Below are 26441 nucleotides of genomic sequence, written 5' to 3' on the forward strand. Positions count from 1 at the left end.
GGCCATTTGGGGAGAGAACAAGCAGATGGAAGATCTCTCTCTCTCTCTCTACTCTGCCTTCCAAATAAATAAGTAAATCTTTTTAAAAAATTAATTCTATTTCTTTAACAAATAAAGCTTACTCAGATTTTATTCCAGGATATAACAGTTTTAGTACATTGGCATCTTCAAGAAAGTATCCTATTGTCAAATTTGTTGGCAAAAAGTTGTTTGTAATATTCCCTCATGATCCTATAAGCTCTGTAGGAATAAAGCTTTTTCATTCCTGGTATTAGTAAATTTATGGGTTTATCAATATTGCTGATCTTTTCAAAGAATCAACTTTATAATTTTGTTTATGTTTGTCTTTTTGTATTCTGTTGTCTTTATCTTCCTTCTATCCACTTGGGTTTATTGTGTTCTCACTTACTAACTTCTTAAGGTGTAACTTAGGTCATTATCATTAGATCTTTTTCCTAATAAATATGCTCAAAGCTATAAACTTCCTTGTAAACGCTGCTTTAGCTGCATCCAACAAATTTTTGTAGTAATTTATAATAAACATCTTCTTTAAAAAGTTTTAGATTGGGGCCAGTGCTGTGGCATAGTGCATAAAGCTGCATACATACATTCGTGTAATTTGTCATAATAAACCAATAATGATACACTATTGTTAAAGTCATAATGTCCTCGGGTCGGCGCTGTGGCATAGCGGGTAAAAGCCATCCCATATGGGCACTGGTTCGTGTCCCGGCTGTTCGTGTCCAGCTCTCTGCTATGGTCTGGGAAAGCAGAGGAAGATGGTCCAAGTCCTTGGGCTCCTGCATCCATGTGGGAGACCCGGAAGAAGCTCCTGGCTCATGGCTTTTGGATTGGTGCAGCTCTGGCTGCTGTGGCCAACTGGAGAGTGAACCGGTTGATAGAAGACCTCTCTCTTTCTCTGCCTCTCCTTCTCTCTCTGTGTAACTCTGACTTTCAAATAAATAAATAAATCTTAAAAAAAAAAGTCATAAGTCCTCGATTTTCACCTAGAACATATTTTCTCTTTTAGTATTCCATTCGGCACACCACATTCTTTGGCTCCTCTTTGGCTGTGAGTTATCCCACACATTGTGATGTTGTATTTTCACTGTCATTCAGTTCAAAATAGTTCTAATTTCCCTTGTGATTTCTAATTTGACTCCTTGATTATTCAAAAGCTCCACTAAATTTCCAAGTATCTGTGGCTTTTCCACCAGTCTTGGTCTAATTTAATCCTATGATAGTAAAAAAACATGATTTCAATACTTAATGAATTTTTTGAGAACTGATTAACAGCCCAACATTTGGTCTATATGTATACTTGGGGGAAAAAATGTGTATTCTGCAGCTTTTGGCTGATAAATATCTACAGTGAATTTGTTAGTTACCTAACAGTTGTTAAGAATGTTACACTTTGGGGCTGGCACTGTGGCACAGTGGGTAAAGCCACTGCCTGCCAGCATTGCATATGGGCACCTGTTTGAGTCCCAGCTGCTCCACTTCTGATCCAGCTCTCTGCTATGGTCTGAGAAAGCAGATGGCCCAAGTCCTTGGCCTCTGCATCCATGTGGCTCCTGGCTTCAAATCTGCCCAGTCTCAACCATTACAGCCACTTGGGGAGTGAACCTGCATATGGAAAATTTTTCGCTCTCTGCCTCTGCCCCTCTTTAACTCTGCCTTTCAAATAAATGAATAAATAAATCTTTTAAAAAAGGTGTTACACTTTAACTACAATTGCAAATTGTCTATTTCTTCCCTTAATTGTATTCATTTGTATTCATTTTTGCTTGATGTATTTTGAAGCTCTGATATCAGGCACAAAGATCTATGACTGTTATGTCTTCCTGATGAACTGATCCTTTTATAATTACAAAATGACGACTTTAACTCTAGCAATAATCTTTATCTTGAAGTTTACTTTATTTGTTATGAATATAGCCATTCCATCTTTTTTATGCTTACTGTTAGTAAGGTATATTTCTTCCATGCACTTATTTTTAGCCATCTGTTTCTATATAAAAAAGATTTCTCTATTTAGGGGATCTTCCATCCACTGGTTTGTTCTCCAAATGGCAACAACAGCCAGAGCTGCAGCAGGCCAAAGCCAGGAGCCATGAACTCCATCCAAGTCTCCAACGTGGGTGGCAGATGTCCAAGTACTTGGGCCATTATCTGCTGCATTTCCAGGAGCATCGGCAGGAAACTGGATTGGAAGCAGAGCAGCCAGGACTCAAACTAGCACTCCAGATGCTACAATTACAAGCAGCTTAACCTGGTGCATCACAAGGCAGGCATCTGGCCATTTATTTTATTTTATTTATTTATTTATTTTTTTGACAGGCAGAGTGGACAGTGAGAGAGAGAGACAGAGAGAAAGGTCTTCCTTTGCCGTTGGTTCACCCTCCAATGGCCGCCTCGGCCAGCACACTGCGGCCGGCGCACTGTGCTGATCCGATGGCAGGAGCCAGGTACTTATCCTGGTCTCCCATGGGGTGCAGGGCCCAAGCACTTGGGCCATCCTCCGCTGCACTCCCTGGCCACAGCAGAGAGCTGGCCTGGAAGAGGGGCAACTGGGACAGAATCCGGCGCCCCGACCGGGACTAGAACCCGCTGTGCCAGCGCCGCAAGGCGGAGGATTAGCCTAGTGAGCCGCGGCGCCGGCCTGGCCATTTATTTTTATACATTGAATCAGAGTAAGTGTTGCAGTAAATAAAATTATCTATATGGCTGGAATTGACTACCATTTTACTATTTTTATCTCCTTTGTTTTTAAAAGCTATACTGTTCCTGTTTTCTTTGGCATTATTCATTTTATTTTTTTTGAAAAGCAGAGAGACAGAGACAGAAGGCCACTGGTTCATTTCCCAAACTAGGTTTCAGGACAGGCCAAAGCCAGGAGCTAGGAACTCAACTCAAGTCTCCTAGGTGGGTGATCACTTGAGCTATCTCCTGCTGCCTCCTGAAGTACGTATTATTTATTCATTTACTTATTTGAGAGGTAGAGTTACAGACAGTGAGAGAGAAAAAGGTCTTCCTTCTGTTGGTTCACTCCCCAAATGCCCACAATGGCCAGAACTGTGCCAATCCAAAACCAGGAGACAGGAGCTTCTTCCTGGTCTCCCATGTGGGTGCAGGGGCCCAAGGACTTGGTTCCATCCTCCACTGCCTTCCCGGGCCACAGCCGAGAGCTGGATTGGAAGAGGAGCAACCGGGACTAGAACCCAGTGCCAATATGGGATGCCAGCGCCGCAGGCAGAGGATTAACCTACTGCATCACAGCACCAGCCCCTGAAGTGTGTATTAATAAGGTGGAATGGGAAATAGAATGGACTTCAAATCTAGGCACTGCAATATGGGATGCAGGCAGGCATCTTAATCGCTGCCCATTCCATCACTTTAATTTTACGAGCTTTTAAACACTTTATTATTTTTATTTTTTTAATTTGTACGTATCTCATAAATACATTATGAACATAATAATTCTTCTCATTGTACTCACCCTCCCACCCAATCTCCTCCCCCTCCTGTTTTATACAAGAAAGAAAAAGAAGAAGAAAGGAAAAAAAAGAACAAATGGAGTAAAAAAAAAAACTAAGAGAACTGTTCCTCAACAGTCTATATAGGGCTGTTTTAAACTTCTTTACATCATCTTCCCCTTAGTAGTTACTGCAGAAATTACAACATACACATCCTAACCATTTACACTGTTCTTGGTGTTAACAAGGTACCACTTAAAGCAGTAAGTTACAATCATACAGCCCATCCTATGCTTCACAATATATGTTTTGTAACTATGGGATGTCATGAATCCCACATAATGAATTTTGTGTGTGTGGTTAAAAACATATTTATACTTTTTAGAAATTTAAAGGAAAAAGATCTTTTATATACAGATGTTTACCATTTCAGATCTTCACTCCTTTCTGAAAATCCAAATTTCTATCTCATATCATTTTTCTTTACCCTGAAGAACTTCCTTTAACATTTCTTGAAGTACTGATGGGCTAGCAATGAATCCTCTTGGTTCTTTTTTTAATATATATATATCTTTTTTCCTTCTAAAGATTTATTCATTTATTTGAATGGTAAAGTTACAGAGAGAGGGAGAAATCTTCCATCCACTAATTCACTCCGCAAATGACCACAATGGCTGGGGCTGGGCTAGGCCAAAGCCAGAAGCCTCCTCCAGGTCTCCTACATGGTTACAGATGCCTACACACTTGGGTCATCCTCTACTGCTTTCCCAGGGAGCTGATCAGAAGTAGAGCAGCAGGGACTCTAACTGGTGCCCATACAGGATGATACCCGCATCACAGGTGGTAGCCCAAACTGCTATGTCACAACGTGGACCCCAAAATCTTAAAACATTTATTTCACCTTTGTTTCTGCAGGCAATTCTGTTGAATCTGGAATTATCAGATTTTCTTGCAGCCTTTAAAGATTCTCTCATCTCTTCTAGACTTCACTGTTTCTAATAATGAGCCAGTGGTGAATAAAACTGTTTCCCTGTATGTAATGTTTTTTTTTTTTTTTAAGATTTTATTTATTCCAAAGTCAGAGAGTGGGGCTGGCGCCATGGCTCACTTGGTTAATCTTCCGCTTGTGGCACTGGCATCCCATATGGGCACCGGGTTCTAGTCCCAGTTGCTCTTCTTCCAGTCCAGCTCTCTGCTGTGGCCCCGGAGTGTGGGGACCCATGAGCTGGCCATGGGCCCACATGCTAAGGCTTAGCTTGCTGACCGTTTGCAATAGTTACTGCTGTGTGGATGTTTATGGTTTCTGTTGAGCTGTGATATCGGGACCGTTTCATAACCCCAGGCTAGAGTCAAAACAACTATGGCCTTCGGGCTTCCCATACTTCTTTTCCCACTGACCAAGGCTGAGAAAACACCAGGTGGAAGCTTGTTGTTAGCACCCGAGTCGCCTGCTACGTGACCAGGAGCTTGATTGGATAAAGGTGCGTGATCACCTTTATGGTTGGACAAGGAGCGCATGTACTGTGCGTGATCAGGCACCCAATTGGAGCGCCGCCGCATGGACTGTAGCATGGACTAAGCTTGCTTACATGCTTCAACAATGTTATACTATATAAGCCGTTCGTGAAATAGTAACGGGAGCTTCCCCTTTCTTTCGGAGCTCCCCTTGCTCAAGGGTTTCTCTTTCTATTCTGTTTAAATAAAAGTCTACTGAAGACCGATCGGCTGGGAGCAGTGTCGTTCCTTTGAGGGCAAGGGAGCGACACGGGAGGGCAGTGGAGGATGGCCCAGGTGCTTGGGCCCCTGCACCCTTGTGGGAGACCAGGAGGAAGCACTTGGCTCCAGGCTTCGGATCGGTACAGTGCTGGCCGTGGCGGCCATTTGGGGAATGAACCAACAGAAGGAAGACCTTTCTCTTTGTCTCTCTCTCTCTCACTGTCTATAACTCTACCTGTCAAATAAATTAAAAAAAAAAAAAGTCAAAGAGTTACACAGAGAGAAGAGAGGCACAGAGAGAGAGAGAGCGCGCGCGTGAGAGAGAGGTTCTTCCATCCGCTGGTTCACTCCCCAAATGCCCACAACAGCCAAAGCTGCGCCAATCCAAAGCCAGGAGCCAGGAGCTTCTTCTGGGTCTCCCACGTGGGTACAGGGGCCCAAGGACTTGGGCCATCTTCTACTGCTATCCCAGGCCACAGCAGAGAGCTGGATCAGAAGAGAAGCTGGGACTAGAACTGGCGCCCATATGGGATGCCAGCGCTTCAGGCCAGGGCATTAACCCGCTATGCCATAGCACCAGCCCCGATGTGTTTTCTTTAGTTGCTTTCTAGACTCCCATTAGTGGCTTTCAGCAGTTCATCTGTGCAGGATCCAACCATAGCTTGCTTCATCTTTTGCCAAGCTTACTGAACTTGATTCATGTCTTTCATGACATTTTCAAATATCTTTTTCTTCCTCATTTTTTCTCCTCTGTCAAGGATTCCAATTATATGTGCTGGGTTTGTTTATGCTGTCCTCAGGTTATTGAGAATCTGTTTTCTTTTTCCTCCCATTCTGTTGCTCTTCACAATTAATAATTTAATTTTATCCTGCACCTCATGCATTCTTCCTTCTACCATCCTCTTCCTGCTGTTATGTTCGTACAGTGTGACTGTTTATTTCAGATATTACATTTTTCTGTCTAGAATGTTCATCTGGCATATTTTCCTTTGCTTTACTAATACATACTTATTTAAAATTCTTTCCTACATTATCCCAACATGTGAGTATTTTAGGGTTAGTCTCTGTACTTTATCTTTGAGCTTGAAATCAGGTTCCATACTAACCCATTGGTTCCTGTGTGTATTCCTCTCTAAAATATGCTTGGTTTTCATCACTCTTCTGTAATTTGGATAGTTTTATGGGATTTATGCCCAGATACGTCAGTTGTTACCTGCAGGAAAGGTCTGCCGGTAGGAGCTTACTCAGTCACGGTAAGAATTGGACTCCCACATTTATGCTTTCGAGCGTTGCTAGCCTATATGAAGGGCTCCAGGGAATCCAAGCTGATGGGATTTAGCAAAGAAGGCATATCCTTAATCCTGGGGAAGAAGTGGAGGCCTAGGTTTAGTGACAAAGAGCTGGGATCTGGGCAACTTAAATGCCAGCTGTCCTTCATGAAGTGGCTCAGCTTCCAGCTGACTTCAGTTTTATGGCACCTCCATCTAAATATACACTTCTATGCTTCCCTCAATCAGACACTGAAAAAGCCACTCCGATATATGGTTATGTTTTACAATTTAGTTCTTCACTTTTAAAAGCCCCTCAATGGTACCCAATCTTTTAAAACATAAACCAAAATATCTCAAGGCCTTACAAGACCTACTTGACATGATCTTTGCTAACATTTATACATAGACGTCAGCTACTTTCCCCACAGACCTCTGCTCCAGAGAAAATGGCATTCTCATCTACCGTACTCCCTCATCTTACGGCTTTTTCATATGCTGGTCCTTCTCCCTGGAATCTGGCCCCCTTTCATTCTGCTAACTACTCATCTATCAAATCCCAATCCAAATTGTCAATTGCCCATGGAAACACTCCCTCATCCCCCAGACTAGGCCATACTCCCTCACTGTGCACTGCTATCCTAAAATCCAGTCCTTTCTTTACAGCACTTATCACAGCTGTGACTATTTGGGAGGCAGGCAGTACAGCAACAATTCTCAACCATATCAGAACCAATTTTTCCTAACAAATTATGGAAATTTTCATTTACATATAACAATCCCCAGTGCACATATCAGCACAAAGTATTTTTCTTTAAACATATTTTACATCCTCTTTTTATTGTAAATATTTTATAAAACCTCCTTATCATTTCTGAAATGAAATTCAAAGCTACTATATACATGTAAATTTAAAATATCAATATAGGGGCTCACATTTAGTACAGCAGTTAAGATGCTGCTTGGGATGTTCACGTCTCATATCTCAGTTTGAATCCTGACTTCAGGTCCAATTCCAGCTTCCTGCTAATGTACACTTCCTGCTAACGCACAGATGGCCAAATTACTGGGATTCCTGTCACCCATGTGGAAGACCCAGATGGAGTTCCCGGCTTCAGCTTGGCCCAGTCCTGGCTGTTGCAAGCATTTGGAGAGTCAACAAGCTGATGAGAAATCTTTCTGTCTCCTTTTCTCTGCCTTTGAAATTAAAAAATAAAAAACAAAAACAGGCCGGCACCGCGGCTCACTAGGCTAATCCTCCGCCTTGCGGTGCCGGCACACCGGGTTCTAGTCCCGGTCAGGGCGCTGGATTCTGTCCCGGTTGCCCCTCTTCCAGGCCAGCTCTCTGCTGTGGCCAGGGAGTGCAGTGGAGGATGGCCCAGGTACTTGGGCCCTGCACCCCATGGGAGACCAGGAGAAGCACCTGGCTCCTGTCATCGGATCAGCGCGGTGCGCCAGCCGTGGCAGCCATTGGAGGGTGAACCAACAGCAAAGGAAGACCTTTCTCTCTGTCTCTCTCTCTCACTGTCCACTCTGCCTGTCAAAAAAAAAAAAAAAAAAAAAAAAAAAAAAAAAAACAACACTGCCATAGAGCTTAAAAAGTACTAACATAAAGTGCCATTCATAACACACACAAAAAAGGAAAACAATTTATTGTTTTTTTGTTTTTTTGTTTTTTTTTGACAGGCAGAGCTGGCCTGGAAGAGGGGCAACTGGGACAGAATCCAGCTCCCCGACCGGGACTAGAACCCGGTGTGCCGGCGCGGCAAGGCAGAGGATTAGCCTATTGAGCCGCGGCGCCGGCCTGGAAAACAATTTATTCTGAAGATATATATTCCTCAATAAATGCTTAGGCATGTTTACGTAGAAGACATAGTCTATGAATGTGATTAACTATAAAAACAGACTGATAAACACATTTTGAAGCACCCGTTGAAGTCTCAGCTGCTCCACTTCCAATCCAGCTCCCTGCTAAGGCCCCTGGGAAGGCAGGTGGAGACCCAGATGGAGTTCTTATCTCCTGGCTTCAGCCTGGCCCAGCCTCAGTCACTGCAGCCACTTGGAGAATGAACTAGCAGGTGGAAGATCTTTTTTTTTTTCTCTCTCTCTCTGTCACTCTGCCTTTCAAATAAACAAATTCTTTAAAAACAAAACAAACAAAAAAAAAAACCCACAGTTTTTTTTTTTTAAAGATTTATTTATTTATTTGAAAGGTAGAGTTACTGAGAGGCAGAGGCAGAGAGAGCGAGCGAGCGAGTGAGAGCAAGAGTGAGAGCAAGAGTGAGAGCAAGCATCTTCCATCCACTAGTTCACTCCCCAAATGGCTGCAACAACCAGAGCTGGGTAGATCCGAAGCCAGGAGCTTCTTCCAGGTCTCCCATGCAGTTGCAGGCCCAAGTACTTGGGCCATCTTTCACTGCTTTCCCAGGCCATTAGCAAAGAGCTGGATTGCAAGTGGAAGCAACCTGGTCTTGAACCAACCTGGCAGTCATATGGGATGCTAGCACTGCATGCAGCAGCTTTAACCACTACACCACAGCACTGCACCACCCGCCCCGTACATTGTAAACACACACACACACACAAAAGCATTGTGGTCTGTGATATGATTTTCCAAAATACTATAATCTACTCTTGATAATCTTTCAGAGCTAAAGAAAGCACAACTATTTTTTAAAGATTTATTTTTATTTACTTGAAAGGCAGAGTTATAGAGAATGAGAGGGGGAGGGACAGAGAATATCTTCCATCCACTGGTTCATTCCCCAAATGGCTGCATTAGCCAGGGCCGGGCCAGGCTGAAGCCAGGAACCTCTGGAGCTTCATCCAGATCCCTCACATGGGTGGCAGGGGCCCAAGGACTTGGTCCATCTTCTGCTGCTTTTCCAGGCACATTAGCAGGCAGCTGGATTGGGAAGCAGAGCAACCTGGACATAAAATGGCACCCATATGGGATGCTGGTATTGCAGGCAGCAGCTTAACTAACCATACCACAACACCGGACCCTACAATGTCTTGATTTACAAGAAAGCTAGGCTCCATGTAAAAAATATTGTGTTTATATGTAAAACAACTTTGTGGCCGGCGCCGTGGCTTAATAGGCTAATCCTCCACCTTGCGGCGCCGGCACACCAGGTTCTAGTCCCGGTGGGGCGCCGGATTCTGTCCCGGTTGCTCCTCTTCCAGGCCAGCTCTCTGCTGTGGCCCGGGAGTGCAGTGGAGGATGGCCCAAGTGCTTGGGCCCTGCACCCCATGGGAGACCAGGAGAAGCACCTGGCTCCTGCCTTCAGATCAGCGCGGTGCGCCAGCCGTGGCAGCCATTGGAGGGTGAACCAACGGCAAAGGAAGACCTTTCTCTCTGTCTCTCTTTCTCACTGTCCACTATGCCTGTCAAAAAAAAACAAAAACAACAACAACAACAAAAAAAAAAAAACCAACTTTGTTACTAGGCTTAGATAATTATAAACAGGCTTTTTACCTATCTGAACATCCCTTGGGAAATTAGAAAATGATATAACATTTAAATGGTCTCACCATCAAAAGTTAGAAGTACGTGAGGTAATGCATAGGTAAATCAGCTCTATCTAGCCATCCCATAACAAATACATATGTTGTACATAATATGTAATTTTTGTCAATTTAAAGATTAATTTTTTAAAAACATTATTTATTGCGAAGGCAAAGTAACAGAGAGGGAGAAACAAAAGAGAGGATTTTCCATCTTCTAATTCACTCCCCATACACCTCCAATAGCCAGGGCTGTGTCAGACCAAAGCCAGGAGCCAGGAACTCCATCCTGGTCTCCCACGTGGGTAGCATGGGCTCAAGTACTGACCATCTTCTGCTGCCCTCCCAGGCACATTAGCAGGAAGCTGGACCAGAAACAAGGCAGTTGCTGGAACTCAAGCCAGGAATCCATTTCAGGATACCAGCATCTCAAGTGGCAGCTTAACCTGCTGTGCAATAATGCCAGCTCTCTAAAAATTAATTTTTTAAAGATTTTTATTTATTTGAGAAGTAGAGTTACAGACAGAAAGAGGGAGAGACAGAGAAAGGTCTTTCAGCCACTAGTTTACTCCCCAAATGGCTGCAATGGCTAGAACTGGGCTGATCTGAAGCCTGGAGCCAAGAGCTTCCTCCGGTCTCCCATGCAGGTGCAGGGGCCCAAGAATTTGGGCCATCCTTCACTGCTTTCCCAGGCCAAAAGCAGAGAGCTGGGTCAGAAGAGCAGCCGGGACTCTAACCAGCACCCATATGGGATGCTGGCACCACAGGCAGAGGTTTAGCCTACTATACCACAGTCGGCCCCTAAAAATTAATTTTTTAAAAACAGAAAGTGATGCAAGATGTTGAACAAGCTTTTCACTCTAAGAATTCTCTTACATCACAGGATACCCAACATTCCTGTTGTCTAATCCACTACCATGTTATCCTCTCAATCATACTGAATACAAAAAAAAACCATAATTTTTAGATTTCTTTGGGAGATGATCCTAAACTCACTGGTAACTACTGCATTAGGGTAACAAGACCTCAGTAACCAGACAAGACCTCAGTAACCAGATTGCCTGGTAACAGTCTGTGTAAGCTTGAGCAGATGATTTAATCTTCTGTGCCTCAGTTTCCGGATCTATAAAATAAAAACAATATAATATCCTAGCACTATTCTGAGGAATAAATTAGTAAACCCATGTAAGTAGGCATCTACTAAATATTTAATGTACTTAGTTATTAGTATAATTATTTGATGAAAACCTGTCCCAGCAGACTATAAGCTCCATGACGACTGGTCTGAATGTCTTGTTATTCATCATTTTATTTCTGTTAGCTGACAAATCATCTAACAGACTAGCTATTACTTGTAGAACAAATTAACAAAGATGTCTGGAATAGAAACAAATAATAAAAAGTGGAATATAATGTTCAACAATATTATTTTAGGTTACAGGTGGGGTGGGAACTTTTTTTCTGCCAAGGGCCATTTAGATATTTATAGCATCATTTACAGGCCATACAAAATTATCAACTTAAAAATTAGCCCACTAGGGGCCGGTGCTGTGGTGCAGCAGGTTAACACCCTGACCTGAAGTGCCGGCATCCCATATGGGTGCCGGTTGGAGACCTGGCTGCTCCACTTCCGATCCAGCTCTCTGCTATGGCCTGGGAAAGCAGTAGAAGATGGCCCAAGTCCTTGGGCCCCTATAACCGCATGGGAGACCAGGAAGAAGCACCTGGCTCCTGGCTTCGGATCAGCACAGTGCCGGCCTTAGTGGCCTTTTGGGGAGTGAGCCAATTGATGGAAGACCTCTCTCTCTGTCTCTCTCTTTCACTGTCTGTAACTCTACCTGTCAAAACAAACAAACAAACAAACAAAAAAAAAACAGCATGATGGTTCCAGATATGAAAACTTTTTAGAACTCCAATAATTAAAAGGGTTTTTCTTTTAAAAAAATTATTTATTTATTTGAAAGGAAGAGTTACAGAGAGGGAGAGGGAGAGGCAGAAGCAGGCAGACAAGTTCCGGATGGTTCACTCCCTAAATGGCTGCAATGGCCAGGCCGAAGCCTCCAGCCAGGTTTGCCATGTGGATGCGGGGGCCTAAGCACCTGGGCTATCCTCTGCTGCCTTCCCAGGCATATTAGCAGGGAGCTAGACCAGAAGCAGCCCACCCAAGAGGTCTGACTTTCATATCTGAACTTTCAGAATGGGTAATCTCAGATTTTCGCATTACAGAGATTGATCTTGGTTTACTGAGACTCTTAAAATTCTAATTTTGTTATACACTGATTACCTGTCTAAAAGGATACAAAGAAGGTACAGATAGCATAACTACTAGAGTAATAATGATTTTGCACTTAATATCAATTTACAGTTTACAAGTATGTTGGAAAAAGCAAAAAAACTTGGACTTAGACAAAAGTATTTCATAAGTCTATTACCTTGAGTAAATCTTTATCTCTCCAAACTTCGAATTCCTCCTCTAGAAAAATGGGAATGTCCATCACAGACTTTTTCTTTTTCTCTTATTTTAGTTTTTAAATATTTAATTATTTACTTGAGAGGCAGAGTTAAAGAGACATCTTCCATCCACTGGTTCACTCTCCAAATGGCTGAGGCCAGAGCTGGGATGCTCTGAAGCCAGGAGCCAGGAGATTCTTCTAGGTCTCCCATGTGGGTACAGCGGCCCAAGCACTTAGGGCATCTTCTACTGCTTTCCCAGGTGCATTAGCAGGGAGCCGGATTGAAAGTGGAGCAGCCGGAATTTGAACCTGCACCCATAAGGAATGCTGGCACTGCAGGTGATGGCTTTACTAGCTAAACCACAGCGAGGGCCTCTCTCTTTTATTTTTTTGAAAGCACTTTCTTAGAGTAAGCTTTCTCTTTTCAAAGACAATCATTTGTAATTCAAATAAGTTATACTAGTCTTTCAAACTATAAAAAATAAAAAAGGACTTAAGCTAGTTTTCAAGGGAGACACACAATTTAACCAGGGACTCAGATTCATCTCCTGACCCCACTAATCACTGTCAGCATCACTGAAGCAGGTTTATGATATCGTACCTCAAGTTCTTAACTTGAATCTGATAAAGTGTTTCACTCTAGCTTCCAGGCTGTAGCCACAAGTTAAATGAAAGCACCAGAAATCAAACAAATACATCTAGATAACTGACCTGGTCTTTTCAAAAAGTTATTGGGTGGGGGGGTGGGGGGGGAGGAATAAGAAAAAGAGAGGAGGGGGAAAAGGTAAGTTCAAGATTAAGAGTATTCAAGATCCAAAACAATCAAGTAAAATGTGAGGCCCTGTATTGGAAATTGGATCAAACCATTTTTAAAAAAGGAACAATTTGGAGAAATTTTAAGAGTGAGAGATGTACTTGGATCCTGTCACCCCTATAGGAGACCTGGATTGGGTTCCAAACTCATGGTTCTGGCCTGTCAAGTCCTTGCTATTCTGGGAATTTGGGGATGACCCAACAGATGAGAGATCTCTATCTCTCCATTTCTCTCTCTTTCTCTGCCTTTCAAATAAATGAAATATATTTTAGGGCCGGGATCGTCGCATAGGTTAATCCTCCGCCTGTGGCGCTGGCACCCCATATGGGTGCCAGTTCTAGCCCTGGCTGTTCCACTTCCAGTCCAGCTCTCTGCTATGGCCTGGGAAAGCAGTGGAAGATGGCCCAAGTCCTTGGGCCCCTGCACCCATGTGGGAGACCAGGAAGCAGCACCTGGCTCCTGGCTTCAAATGGGCGCAGCTCCAGCAGTTGCAGCCATTTAGGGAGTGAACCAATGGAAGGAAGATCTTTCTCTCTGTCTCTCCCTCTCACTGTCTGTAACTCTCTCAAATAAAGTAAATAAAATCTTTAAAAAAAAGAAATATATTTCAAATATATATTTGGGGGTAAAAATGTCAGGAATAAAAGTAAATGCGGGCCGGCACCGCGGCTCAATAGGCTAATCCTCCGCCTTGCAACGCTGGCATACCTGGTTCTAGTCCCGGTCGGGGCGCCAGATTCTGTCCCGGTTGCCCCTCTTCCAGGCCAGCTCTCTGCTGTGGCCAGGGAGTGCAGTGGAGGATGGTCCAAGTGCTTGGGCCCTGCACCCCATGGGAGACCAGGAGAAGTGCCTGGCTCCTGCCATCGGATCAGTGTGGTGCGCCGGCCGCAGCGCGCCAGCCGCAGCAGCCATTGGAGGGTGAACCAACGGCAAAGGAAGACCTTTCTCTCTGTCTCTCTCTCTCACTGTCCACTCTGCTTGTCAAAAAAATAAATAAATAAATAAATAAATAAATAAAAAGTAAATGCAAGGGGCCGGTGCTGTGGTGTAGCGGGTAAAGCCACCGCCTGCTGTGCCGGCATCCCATATGGGTGCCAGTTCAAGACCAGGTTGCTTCCACTTCCAATTCAGCTCTCTGCTATGGCCTGGGAACGCAATGGAGGATGGCCTAAGTCCTTGGGTCCCTGCACCCACGTGGGAGACCCAGAGGAAGCTCCTGGCTCCTGGCTTCGGATCGGCACAGCTCCAGCCATTGCAGCCATCTGGGGAGTGAACCATCAGGTGGAAGACTTCTCTTTCTCTCTCTGCCTCTGCCTCTCTGTAACTCTGCCTTTCAAATAAATAAAATAAATATTTAAAAAAAGTAAATGCAGTATAGCAAAATAGTGACAGATTTTAAAATCTGAGTGGCAGATTTATAGGGGTTCATATACTATATTTCTACTTTTCTGGTTTTATAAAAGCTTTCATAATGAAATGTAAAATAAAAAGGCTTATAGAGAGGGGCCAGTACAGTGGCGTAGTAGGCTAAGCCACTGTCTGCAGTGCCAGCATCCTATATGGATGTCTGAGTCCCAGCTGCTCCATTTCTGGTCCAGCTCCCTATTAATGTGCCTGGGAAAGCAGTGGAAGATGGCTCAAGTGCTTGGGACTCTGTACCCACATAGGAAACCCAGAGTAGCTACAGGCTCCTGGCTTTGGACCAGTCCAGTTTCAGCCATTGTAGCCCTTTGGGGAGTGAACCCGTGGATGGAAGACCTTGCTCTCTTTCTCATCTTCTCTCTCTCTGTTACTCTGCCTCTCACAGAAATAAATAAATCTTAAAAAAAAAACCTTATAGAAAAAATTATCCTCCTCCTACTTTTTCCCAGGCACTGCCACCTCTAGCCACACTAACAGTTTCTTAAATATTCTGAGATTTTTTTTCAACTTTTCATTGCACTTAAAATTAACATAACATGATATTTACCATTTTTAAATATACAAGGGGTGGGCGCTGTGGCACAGGGAGTTAATCCTCTACCTGCAGCGCTGGCATATGTGTGCTGGTTCTAGTCCTGGCTACTCCTCTTCCAATCCAGCTCTCTGCTATGGCCTGGGAAAGCAGTGGAAGATGGCCCAAGCCCTTGGGCCCCTGCACTCATGTGGGAGACAGGGAGGAAGCTCCTGGCTCCTAACTTCAGATCGGCCCAGCTCCGGCTGTTGTGGCCATTTGGGAAGTGAACTGGTGGATGGAAGACCTTTCTCTCTCTGTCTCTCTCTCACTGTCTGTAACTTCTCAAGTAGATAAATAAATAAAAATCTTAATAAATAAATAAATATACGAGGGTACTTCATTAGGTTAATGCTAAAGACTTAAAAGTTTATTTTGGTGCAAAAAAAGTCTTTGAAATTTCACTGAATGTATTTCCATGAGCTTTTGGATTTCAAAAATTAACTACACCAAGATAAGTTTCTTTTAATTCCATCTTCCACTAACAGTGTAATACCATTAAATACACTTATGATGTATTTAATATACCATTCATCTCCATAAATATTTCATCTTGTAAAGCTAAGCTCTACATCTGTTAAAGAATAACACTCTATTTCTGCCTCCTCTAGTCTCCAGCAACCATCATTCTTCTCCTTTCCATCTTTATGAATTTGATTACTTTCTAAAGATATTCTATATGCAGCACTATTTTTTCTGAAAACCACAATGGTTGGAAAGTGTAACCTGTTTGGGATACCAACATTAATATATAGAGCTAACTCATTCTAAATGCGTAATTTAACCAGTCCTCTCCTGATGAACACCTGGTAACTGTTATTTCTTGACAGTCTCTTTCATATTTAAAATAACTCACACACATTCACTCTAAGGTTTCAATTAGTGATTGTGCCAGACAAAAGTTTAGTTATTTTATATAACCTGTCTGCCTGTAACTTCCCAATAAGATACTCCAACTACAAAACACACAATCTGTATACATCTCATGAGCCATTCCTGGTTCCAGAACCAGGTTCTCCAGCATCTTTGCTTCCCTGATGGAGTAACCCTTCGCACTTCACGCACTCAAATCTAGATGTACAATAATCACCATTCAGTTTTTAATTATCTTCTTTTTAACCAAAGCAACTGGTTCTGAACCAGCCAGATCAGATTCCTTTAACCCTCGATCTCCTTCCAGGCCATTTTTAAATTCTCTTCAAAAAACCATCGCAACAAAACACCTAGTAAGAATCTCTAACTAAAGGCCCCACCATTTTCCAGATTCAAGAGTTCGAAACTGTAACACAGTTTGCTTTCCTAGCACAAGTACTGAGAATCTATAAGCTGGCATAACAGTAAAAAGATAAGCTTCCAGATCCTATTAGGTGAATTTCACTGCTTCCTCTGGCTAGATTAGCATCAACCCTCAATAAAGCACCTTCAGAATCTCAGCACTACTCTCTGTATATGCTACAAAAAGATCATCTTCCATTACACGTATTTCACAAATTTTTGGGACACACCTGAGTGTGTTTGGTGCTAAACAAACACTAGCTGAATCTGAATGGTATCTTCCACTTCACCAAACTTCAGAACGGGGCTCAAATCATTTTCAAGATTCCCCACGGGATGTGAAACAGTACCCAAGCTCTTCGTCAGAACTCAGAAGTCATTTGTGGCTTTAAAATCCAGGTATAAACCATTATAGTGGCTAAAACACTCACTCGCTAGGTAAGAGAAGAACTTCCTCGAGTAGCACGGCAGTCCCAAACTGCTAAAGGACGTGGAAATCTCAAACTTCCCAAAATGGGATTAAACTGAATGGGTGGGGGTGGGGTGGGGGGCAAAGCATTTCCCCTCCGTAATTACGTACCAAGATCAGTATTAAATATTAAACGGACACATAGTAAACACGCCATAATTAGTTGCTATTTCAAGGACAACAGACCGAAGGGGGCAAAGAATGGAGCCAGTCACGAGAGGCCGAGGGGGATCCCCTTGCCTTTCCGCACCGGGGTCCACGATCCCCTGCCTCAGCCGGGGCCGAGGGAGGTCAGCGGCCTGCCCTTAAGGGATGGCTTTGCAGCCACGTTCCCTTCTGGGACTAGCAGAGGAGTCGGAGCGCCTCCGCGGGAACGTGCAGCCCGCAGCCAGAAGCCCTGCCTGCCCCGCCAGCCCGCGCGGCTCCGGCAGAGGGGCCCGCCAGCCGCCTCAGCGCCGCCGCCCGCGGGCGCACAGCCCCGGCCGCGTCTCACAGCCCCGCAGCCTCGCTCAGGGGCAGACCACCAGGACCCTCGGGTTCCCACACGCTCAGCGCGGGCCGGCCCCGCGGTACTCACATCCACAGACGACCCCTCTTACTCCATCAGGCCGCCGCCGGCCCGGCGAGGGAGCTCCCTGAGGCCCCGGACGGCCCCCTCAGTTTTGGGTCCGGCGGCCCGCTCCGGACCCGCTCCCCGCCGGGCACCGCCGCCGCCAGAGCGCAGGCGCACAGCGCAGCCGTCGCGCTTTTTTTTTTTTTTTTTTTTTTTTTTTCCCTTTACACTCCGCCTCTCTCAATAACCTAGCTTTATTTGAACACAAGAGAGTGAACAACGGACACGGGGCAAGAGGCTTAGACAGCAAGGAGGCAGAAGGCAGGCAGGGCAGCGTGCTGAGGAGTGAGGCTGCTGAACCAGGCCCTGTGACTAGCCTCCACGGTGCCTTTTTCATTCTTTTTGCACCTTCTGGGCCTCCTCCTAGCTCCTCCGCGCTTGCTGAGCCTCCCACTTCAGACGGTGACAACTGTCGCGGGTAGATGTCCAGAGCACTCCTTATAAAACGTATTGAAGTGTAACGGAAAGTACAAAAGCTTTAGAACGGAGGGGTCCAAGTTCGACTCTTGGCCTAGCTACAAATAATGGGACTTTCGGTAAATGATAAGCTTTCTTGAAAGCCCAGTTTCTTTAGGTAAAATTAGGATACTAAAGCCATCTTAAGGGCTTGCTAGGATTAAATTAGACAACATAAGTCAAAGGCCTATCGCAGAGCAAGCATTCTATCCACCAGTCTTTATTTTCGTATTCACACAGAAGTGTTTATTATTAAACTTAGCCCTGGGGAAAGCGAAGGGCCTAATGGTTACCATCCCTCTTGAGATACCTGCATCCCACGTCAGAGTACCTGGTTTCGAGTCCTCACTCCTCTCCAATCCAATTTCCTGCTAATGTGCACCCTGAGAGGCTCAAATACTTGAGTCGCTGCCACCCACGTGGGAGACACAGAAGAAGCTCCCAGCTCCTAGCTTCATCGTGGTCCAGCCCTGGCTGCTGTGGGCTTTTGGGGGAGTGAACCAGTGGATGCAAGATGTCTGTCTCTCTCACTATTTTTCAAATAAATTAAAAAAAAAATTTTTTTTTTTGACAGGCAGAGTTAGACAGTGAGAGAGAGAGAGAGACAGAGAGAAAGGTCTTCCTTCAGTTGGTTCACTCCCCAAATGGCCACTACCGCCGGAACTATGCAGATCTGAAGCCAGGAGCCAGGTGCTTCCTCCTGGTCTCCCATGTGGGTGCAGGGCCCAAGGACCTGGGCCATCCTCCACTGCCTTCCCAGGCCACAGCAGAGAGCTGAACTGGAAGAGGAGCAACCGGGACAGAATCCAATGCCCCGACCGGGACTAGAACCTGGGGTACCGGCGCCGCAGGCAGAGGATTAGCCTATTGAGCCGCAGCGCCGCCAATAAATTAAAAACTTTAAAAATGATACACTGAGTCCATACCCATTTCCTCAGAACTCCATTTTATTTATTTTTATAAAAGACTTAATTATTTTAGTCAGAGCTAGAGAAAGAGAGAGAGGGAGGGAGGAAAGGAGGGAGGGAAAAGGGAGAGAGGTATCTTCCATCCACTGGTTCACTCCCCAGATGGTTCTAACAGCCAGGACTGGGCCAGGCGGAAGCCAGGAGCCACATAGGTGGAAGGGCCAGGTACTTGGGCCATCTTCTGCTGCTTTCCCAGGCCATCAGAAGAGAGATGGAGTCAAAGTGGAGCAGCCAGGACATGAACCAGTGCCACTATAGGATGCCAGCCTTGCAGGCGGTGGCTTAACCCACTACACCGCGACACCAGCCTCCAGAACTCCATTTTAGCAAAGGCTAGCCAGGGAGCCGGTGCTGTGGTGTAGCGGGTAAAACTCCGCCTGCAGTACCAGCATCCAAATATGGGTGCCAGTTCGAGTTCTGGCTGTTCCACTTCCAGTCCCAGCTGCTCCACTTCCAGTCCAGCTCTCTGCTATGGCCTGGGAAGGCAGTAGAAGAAGGCTGAAGTCCTTGAGGCCCTGCACAGGCCTGGGAGACCTGGAAGAAGTTCCGGCTCTGGCTTCGGATTGGCAGCCAGGACCTATGTGAGATGCTGGCACTGCAGGTGAGAGCTTTACCCACTACACCACAGCACTGGCCCCTACTTTCTATTTTTATTTTAAAGGCAGAGTTACGGGGTGGGGGGGTGGGGCACTGAACCTGATCAGATGGATGCTGGCATTGCCTGCAGCGGCTCAACCAGTGGAGCCACAATGCCAGCCCTGCATTAAGGTTGATAATGATGTGAAGTGTTGGCACCGTTGCTGTGGCGCAGTGGGTTAAAGCCCCAGCCTGAAGTGCCAGCATCCCATATGGGTGCCGGTTCTAGTCCTGGCTGCTCCTCTTCCCATCCAGCTCTCTGCTATGGCCTGGGAAAGCAGTAGAAGATGGCCCAAGTCCTTGGGCCCCTACATGTACATGAGAGACCTGAAAGAAGCTCCTGGCTTCGGATCGGCGCAGTTCCAGCCATTTGCGGCCATCTGGGGGAGAGAACCAGCAGATGGAAGAACTCTCTCTGTTTCTACCTCTCTCTGTAACTCTTTCAAATAAATAAAATAAATCTTTAAAAAAAATGATGTAAAGTGTTATGGGAGTAGAAAGGTGAGGACCAGGTACAGGTTCTTCTGAGCCTCAGATGATGAATTGAATGAGGCTCACACAAACAGTAAGCCTTTACAGCAAAGGTTTATAATAGGCAACAAACACACCCACTTTAAGAGAGAAGAGGCCAATAATCAAAGCTTAGATTGAGGTCCTGAAGATAATTGGAGCTGTGATTTCATAGGAGTTGATCCTGAGTGAGGGGCTGTTAGTGTGTGTCTTTTTTTTTTTTTTTTTTTTTTTTTTTTGACAGGCAGAGTGGACAGTGAGAGAGAGAGAGAGAGAGAGACAGAGAGAAAGGTCTTCCTTTGCCATTGGTTCACCCTCCAATGGCCGCCTTGGCCGGTGCGCTGCAGCAGGCACACCGTGCTGATCCGATGGCAGGAGCCAGGTACTTACTTATCCTGGTCTCCCATGGGGTGCAGGGCCCAAGTACTTGGGCCATCCTCCACTGCACTCCCGGGCCACAGCAGAGAGCTGGCCTGGAAGAGGGGCAACTGGGACAGAATCCGGCGCCCCGACCAGGACTGGAACCCGGTGTGCCGGCGCCGCAAGGCGGAGGTTTAGCCTAGTGAGCTGCGGCGCCGGCTGTTAGTGTGTTTTTGAAGTCATCTGGTGTGTAAGCCATCTGGCTGTTGTCAAACTTATGTACAGTTTTTAAGTAAAGGTGTTTTAAGCTTAGCATTTCTTTTTCTTTCTTTTTTTTTTTTTTTCCTGTCGTTTCTTTTTCTCAGTTTCCCCAATTGGCCCTTTTTTTGTCTCCTACCTCAAGTTCTTGGACAAGGGAGGCATAGATTGAGAGAAAAAGAGTTTTAGAATTTGCTTTTCTTAGCTTCCCTAGTTGGCCCTGTCTCCTGCCTCAGTGTTACTCCTCTATATATTATTGAAATTATAATAACATCTCTGTTTAACCAGACCATCAGTGCTTCAAATCAAAGGAAGCAGTTACCTTCATTTGTGTGTAAACCCAGATTTGCTTCTAGAGGTTTGCGTCTCTTCTAATTCTGTATTTGTGACATCACAAGTCCTTGAAACACCCAAGGTCTGTTGTATGCTTCTCATTCTACGCTCCTTTAAAGGCACACAATGGAAGAACTGCGTTAAGGATAAGCTCAGGGCCAAAAAGTCCAAAGAAAAGCCTGCAGAAGACCAAGGTCAGATATTGGAGAGCACCAAGGTAACCTAGATGAGGGTTTCTCAATTTCTGGAATATTGACATTTTGGAGAAGGGTCCAAATGTTGTCAGGGTCTGTCTGAGCATTCTAAGAGGTTCAGCAACATCCCTGGACACTGGAAGCCTGTAGACACTACAGTACCCTGCAGCCCCCTCCCTGTCAATACAGTAATCCAAACATCTTCAGACATTGCCAGGTGTCCACTAGCAGACAAAATTGCCCTTAGTTGAGAACTGGGGTATTGTGTCAATGACCATGCCAATCCTAAGTGAATTTAGTCATCCTTTTTTTTTTTTTTTTTTTTTTTTTTTTGACAGGCAGAATTAGACAGTGAGAGAGAGAGAGAGACAGAGAGAAAGGTCCTCCTTCTGTTGGTTCACTCCCCAAATGGCCGCTATGGCTGGGGCATTGCAGCTGGCGTGCTGCGCTGATCTGAAACCAGGAGCCAGGTGCTTCCTACTGGTCTCCCATGCGGGTGCAGGGCCCAAGGACTTGGGCCATCCTCCACTGCCTTCCCAGGCCACAGCAGAGAGCTGGACTGGAAGAGGAGCAACCGGGACAGAACCGGAGCCCTGACCGGGACTAGAACCCAGTGTGCCAGCGCCGCAGGCAGAGGATTAGCCTAGTGAGCCACGGCGCCAGCCTAATCATCTATTTTTCTCCACCTCTGCTCTTAAAAGTGATTATGGCTTGAGAAAACTACATGAAGACAGAAACTGGTGAGTTCATGTTTATCAATCTTAAGCAGGCCCTCAACATTGCTTTCTAGTCCCACTACTTTTCTCTGGTCCACTTGCTCTACCACTTTCCACAACAGCATTCCAGAACTTCAGCTTTCCTTCTAACTGCAAACACCACCTCCTTCTCCACTAACAGATGACCTTGTCTCCTACTTCACAGAGGTAACAAGTCATCAAATGAGAACTTCTGGCCGGCGCCGCGGCCAGAAGCACCTGGCTCCTGCCTTTGGATAGGCGCGGTGCGGCGGCCGCAGCTCGCCGGCTGCGGCGGCCATTGGAGGGTGAACCAATGGCAAAAGGAAGACCTTTCTCTCTGTCTCTCTCTCTCACTGTCCACTCTGCCTATAAAAAAAAAAAAATGAGAACTTCTTTAACTTCCTGTTACTAAACAAACAAATTTACAAATACTTCCTCTTATCGTGATTAAAGAGGTAACTCCTTTCTCTCCTCTTCAAGACGAATTCTTCCACCAGGACTTAAAAAAAAAAAACAACTATTTATTTATTTATTTGACAGAGACGGGGAGAGACAAAGAAAGAGAGCTTTCATCCGCTGGTTCTCTCCCCAAATGGCTACAATGGCCTGGGCTGGGGCCAGGCTGAAGCCAGGTGCCTGAGGAGCAGGGGCCCAAGTACTTGGGCCATCTTTCACTGCTTTCCCAGGCACATTAGCAGAGAGCTGGATCAGAAGTTGAGCAGCTAGGACCCAGGATGTCAGAATCACAGCTGCTGGGCTACACTGCTGGGCCCTGCACCACTGTGTGAATCACCTCTACTCTTATCCTCTCAAGAACCTCAGGGCCAGCGCTGTGGCGCAGCGGGTTAAAGCCCCGGCCTGCATCACAGGCATCCCATATGGGTCCCAGTTTGAATCCCGGCTGCTCCACTTCCAATCCAGCCACTCTGCTGTGGCCTGGGAAAGCAGTAGAAGATGGCCTGAGTCTTTGGGCCCCTGCACCCACACAGGAGACACAGAAGAAGCTTCTGGCTCCTGGCTTCGAATCAGCTCAGCTCTGGCCATTCTAGGCATTTGGGGAGTGAAGCAGCAGATAGAATAACTCTACCTCTCTCTGTGACTATGTCTTTCAAATACTTTCCTTCTTTCCCTTTCTCTTTGTAACTCTGCCTTTCAAATAAATAAATAAATCTAAAAATTTTTTCAAAGTAAAATACAGAAATGAAAAGCCTTGACCCCACATTATCCTCTCTTTCCTCCATGTCATAGCCAAATTTTCAGGCTGGCACCGTAGCTCAATAGGCTAATCCTCCGCCTTGCGGCACCGGCACACCCAGTTCTAGTCCCGGTCAGAGTGCCAGATTCTGTCCCGGTTGCCCCTCTTCCAGTCCAGCTCGCTGCTATGGCCCGCAGCAAACCGGCCGCAGCGGCCATTGGAGGGTGAACCAACGGCAAAAGGAAGATCTTTCTCTCTGTCTCTCTCCCTCTCACTGTCCACTCTGCCTGTCAAAAATTAAAAAAAAAAAAAGCCAAATTTTCAAAAAATATTCTGCACCTTGTCCCCATTTCTGCATCACTTCCATCTCCAAACTATTGCAATCAGTATTTTGTTTTGTTTTGTTTTTACATTTATCTATGGGGCTGGCATTGTGGTGCAGCAGGTAAAGCTACCATCTGCAATGTCAGCATCTCATATGGGCATCAGTTCGTGTGCAGCTACTGCTCTTTGCTAATGGCCTGGGAAAAGCACTGGAAGATGGCCGAAATATTTGGGTCTCTGCCACTCACGTGGGAGACCTGGATGAAGCTCCTGGCTCCTGGCTTTGGCCTGGTCCAGTCCTAGCCACTGTGGCCATTTGGGGAGTGAACCAGCATATGGAAGATCTTTCTCTCAAATATTTGAAAGAGTTACAGAGAGACAGAGGGCACTTCTATCCGCTGGTTCATCCCCAAATGGCTGCAACAGCTGCCTGGAACTACACCCAGGTCTCCCACATGGGTGACAGGCGCCTGAGGACTTGCACCATCTTTGCTGCCTTCCCAGGCACATTAGCAGAAGCTAGATTGGAAGTGGAACAGCCAGGACTCAAACCAGCATTCATATGGGATTGCCAGCACTGTAGAAAGTGACTTGTGACACAATGCCAGCCCTGCAATCTAGTCTTCAGTCCCTTCATTTAACCAAACAGCTTTCACCAAGATCACTTCTGACCTCTGTGTTACTAAATTAAAAAGTCACCTCTAAGTCATCTTCCTTGATCCCTTTGGAACAGACTACTTTTTATTGAACACCAAAACATAAATGAAAGAAAAGCTAGTATCTTGTTTTATTCTTAGAGGTGCATGTAATGGGTCCTCAAAACATGGTTTAAAATAATCATCTGCTTGCTTAAAAACCTTCTAAAGCTTTCAGTGGCCATGGTGTGCAGTCTAGGCTCACTATTCCAAAATTCCAAGACTTTCCAGTATCTGGCTGTGCTGGTCTTTTAAACAAAGCTTATTTGTTGCCCCTACACTCAGGGATGTACGATGAACTCTAAGCCTCTCAAAAGAATAAACTACAAGAAATTTCCAGAAAGCGCCTTGTTGTTCTTGGCATATGCTGTTTCCACAGCCTGGAAAACTTTACTTCCCTCTTTCCCGGACTTCCGGAGAACTCTTACTTTATCCTTCTTGTCGCAAAAGTCACTTCCTCCAGGAACCCTTCCAGATATTGCTAAGAAAAGTTGCTCATTGTGAGCCCCAGGCGCCTCGGATTTCCTCTGTGCCCTGCACTGCACTCTGGCCCATCTTTCTCCCAGAGTACAAAGATGAAAAAGGCCCTTTCCCTCCACCTCCTCTTCCTCAGCGCGGATCCCGCACGGTGCCTGGCACACGGTGAAAGTTTGCTGCGGGAACACTTCCCACCTGCAGGCGGGACTGGAACCCGTCCGGTTAACGGGTGAGTTCCCAGGCTCCCGGCCTGCGTGGCAGGGAGATTTAAACCCCCGCACCGTGATTGGCTCCAGCCGCAGGGGTGTGTCCGCCGCCTAGGCGCCCGGGAAGTGCGCAGGCGCGCGAGGAGGGCGCGCGCAGGCGCGAGGAGGGCGCAGCTCCAAGTCCGGTCTCGGGGTGTCCGGGCTGCCGCGGCCAGGGAGCAGTGGTCGGGAGCTCCCAGGTGAGTCTCCAAGGGCTGGGGGGACGGACGGAGGTGAAGATTTGGCTGATGTCATGAGAAGAAGTAGTATATTGTGACTGTTGAAAAGTTGGTGGGTCGGGCTGAAGGAGAGGAAGGGGCACGTTGGCCCAGAATCAGCAGATCGGGCCCAGAGCGAGGACGCGAGGCGCGGGGAGACCATCCAGGGGCTGGCGGAGGGTGGGGATGGCGGCAAGGTGGTTCTGGGGCTCTTCCTCGAAGCCTGGCAGAGGGGAACTCGCAGCCCCTCGCCCGCCGCACCCGGCGTTGCTGTGGTCGGGGTTACAGACTTCATGGTGGCCGCACCGAGGACACAGCACTGATATAATTGATGTGAAGGATTGTGCTGGGGGAGTCCATCCTTGGCTTTCCTGCGGACGCGCGAAGGGACGGGTCGGAGGACGAATTGTACAATTCGAGGTTGAAGTAGCGGGGGTGGTGGTGGGGGGAGAGCGCCGTAAAATGCTGTTTCACTTCATCCCTTTTCTCGTCTTTAGTCATTAGTCACCGCAGTGTTAGGAAAGGCAACTGATGGTAGAGGAAACTGAAAGATATCCCGTTTGAGCAAAAGACAAGAAGGGAGTGTCATTCAGCCTCTCGCTGTTTGTCTCTCCTGGGGTGAAGGTTCAGGCAGGGTGCCTGCGGCTGAGACGGGTTTGGACCCTGACAGCTTTCTGTCGGTGCTCCCTCAGCTCTGGGAGAACAGTGTCGCGTCTTCATCGCAGGTGTTGGCAAGAGTTGAGCGGGATAAGACTCTGTAGGCCCCCGATGTCTCAGTGAAATAGCGATAGTGCAAGCATGGCCAGATGAAAGTGGCTCTCCCACGTTCTTGCCTATCCTGGAAAATACACACTTGAAATTCCTGAGACATCATTAGCTAGAATAGTTTGAGATCTAATCGTAAAAGATTTCTTAGCAAAATACGAAAAGTTACTATTCCTGCCACTAGCTAAATTGATGCCAAAGGCATCCCTTGGTCTATTACCATTTGTTCTTTAAAGTGGCAAGAGGTAATGAGAAAGAACACAGTAGTATAAATACTAGCAAATAGGAGAAACACGTCTTCTAATATCACCATGCTCCAGTGACAGGTCAGGTGAAAGTAAATTAAGCGATCCTGGTTACCCTGCAGTGTAACCACTTACCTGAGACTTGTTGGAGTTTTTTGTTTTTAGGTGCTTGTGGTATGTGGTATTACGCTAGAAAATTGCTGTTTCGTTAGTTTCAGAATAGGAATGACTTATTGTGCCA

At 46.0% G+C, this 26441-nt stretch overlaps 2 protein-coding genes across 11 annotated transcripts in view; one reads left to right on the forward strand and one right to left on the reverse strand.

Moving 5' to 3' along the window:
* ZNF106 (zinc finger protein 106) overlaps positions 1-17717 on the reverse strand; it is an 86269-nt gene extending 68552 nt beyond the window's left edge. For 4 of the 5 annotated variants that reach the window (XR_011380875.1, XR_011380873.1, XR_011380874.1 and 1 more), the window contains exon 1: positions 17549-17717. The gene's annotated coding sequence lies outside the window, so the exon portion shown is untranslated. Of the gene's footprint in view, positions 1-17544 lie in introns of all 5 variants that reach the window. The other variant, XM_070054051.1, reaches the window with a different exon arrangement.
* A 3470-nt stretch (positions 17718-21187) lies between these two features.
* SNAP23 (synaptosome associated protein 23) overlaps positions 21188-26441 on the forward strand; it is a 38167-nt gene continuing 32913 nt past the window's right edge. Inside the window, exon 1 of one of the 6 annotated variants that reach the window (XM_008268794.4) lies at positions 21188-21322. The gene's annotated coding sequence lies outside the window, so the exon portion shown is untranslated. Of the gene's footprint in view, positions 21323-24924; positions 25173-26441 lie in introns of those variants that run through there. The other 5 variants (XM_051821711.2, XM_008268797.4, XM_008268791.4 and 2 more) reach the window with 5 other exon arrangements.

This window comes from Oryctolagus cuniculus, chromosome 12 (genome assembly GCF_964237555.1).
Source record: "Oryctolagus cuniculus chromosome 12, mOryCun1.1, whole genome shotgun sequence".
Lineage (NCBI taxonomy): Eukaryota > Metazoa > Chordata > Mammalia > Lagomorpha > Leporidae > Oryctolagus > Oryctolagus cuniculus.